Source organism: Carcharhinus amblyrhynchos, chromosome 23 (assembly GCF_965287045.1).
Source record: "Carcharhinus amblyrhynchos chromosome 23, sCarAmb.v2.hapA, whole genome shotgun sequence".
NCBI classification, from domain to species: domain Eukaryota; kingdom Metazoa; phylum Chordata; class Chondrichthyes; order Carcharhiniformes; family Carcharhinidae; genus Carcharhinus; species Carcharhinus amblyrhynchos.
This window is the reverse complement of record NC_137346.1, coordinates 2,105,513-2,106,954: the sequence shown is the minus strand read 5'-3', so window position 1 is coordinate 2,106,954 and position 1,442 is coordinate 2,105,513.

Here is a 1,442-nt window from a genome sequence, read left to right as displayed (position 1 = left end):
TTCAACAGGTTTATTTGGTAGCAAACGCCACTAGCTTTTGGAACACACTGTTCCAAAATTGTTCTGTACAGAACTCTCCACTCACCTGACGAAGGAACAGCATGTTCCGAAGGCTTGTGGCGTTTACTATCAAATAAACCTGTTGGACTTTAGACTGGTGTTGTGAGACTTCTTTCAATAAATGCTGGCCAGCCAGTGACATCCATGTCCCATGAATGAATTTTAAAAAAGTGTTCCCCAATGTCTGTCATTGCCTACCCACTGTCAACCCTTAAGTATCCTTTGACAGCTTATCCAAGCCAATGCACATCTTATATCATCAAAGTTAGCTTTCCTCAAGTTCAGGACCCTAGTCTCAGACTTAACTGTGTCACTCTTCATCTTAATGAAGAATTCTACCATATTATGATCACTCTTCCCCAAAGGATTTCACTCGTTGTGCTAATTCATTTTTGTTATGTTCTCTCTGTGTTCATGAATAAACTTTGTCTGATAAAAGCCAAAAGCTTCCTCGTGACTCACTTGCCTCATATCTACAGTCAGATACATTATGCTCACCCAAATACCAGATTCAAATGTCAGAGTTGGGGTTGAGTCTAACTTCAGAAACTGGCAGGGGAGAGGGGGCAGAGGGAGAGAGGGCAGGGGGAGGGGGCAGAGGGAGAGAGGGGCAGGGGGAGAGGGGGCAGGGAGGGGCAGGGGGAGGGGGCAGGGGGAGGGGGGGCAGAGGGAGAGGGGGCAGGGGGAGGGGGAGGGGGGGGGGGAGGGGGAGAGGGGGCAGAGGGAGGGGGGGCAGGGGGAGGGGGAGGCAGAGGGAGGAGGGGGGGCAGGGGGAGAGGGGGCAGAGGGAGAGAGGGCAGGGGGAGGGGGCAGGGGGAGGGGGGCAGGGGAGGGGGGCAGGGGGAGGGGGAGGGGGGCAGGGGGAGGGGGAGAGGGGCAGAGGGAGAGGGGGGGCAGGGGGAGAGGGGGCAGAGGGAGAGAGGGCAGGGGGAGGGGGCAGAGGGGGCAGAGGGAGAGAGGGGGCAGGGGGCAGAGGAGAGGAGGCGGGGGGGAGGGAGGGGGAGAGGGGGCAGAGGGAGAGGGGGGGCAGGGGGAGGGGGGCAGGGGAGAGGGGGCAGGGGGAGGGGGCAGAGGGAGAGGGGGGGCAGGGGGAGGGGGCAGGGAGAGGGGGCAGGGGGAGGGGGCAGAGGGCCGGGGGGCAGAGGGGGGCAGAGGGAGGAGGAGGCGGGGGGGAGGGGGGGGGAGGCACAGAGGCGGTGAGGGCGGGGGGAAGCTGTGCTCTCTGTGACGTACTGCGGCAGCTCCACCCCCTGACCGCCGCCCTCTGACCCCTGACCCGGCGCTCCGCCCGCTGCATGCTGGGGGATGTAGTCCGGGGCCGCCACAAGATGGCGGACTGTCTGGAGCGGGTCCGAGTGTCCGAGGCTGAGCTCAGGGAACTG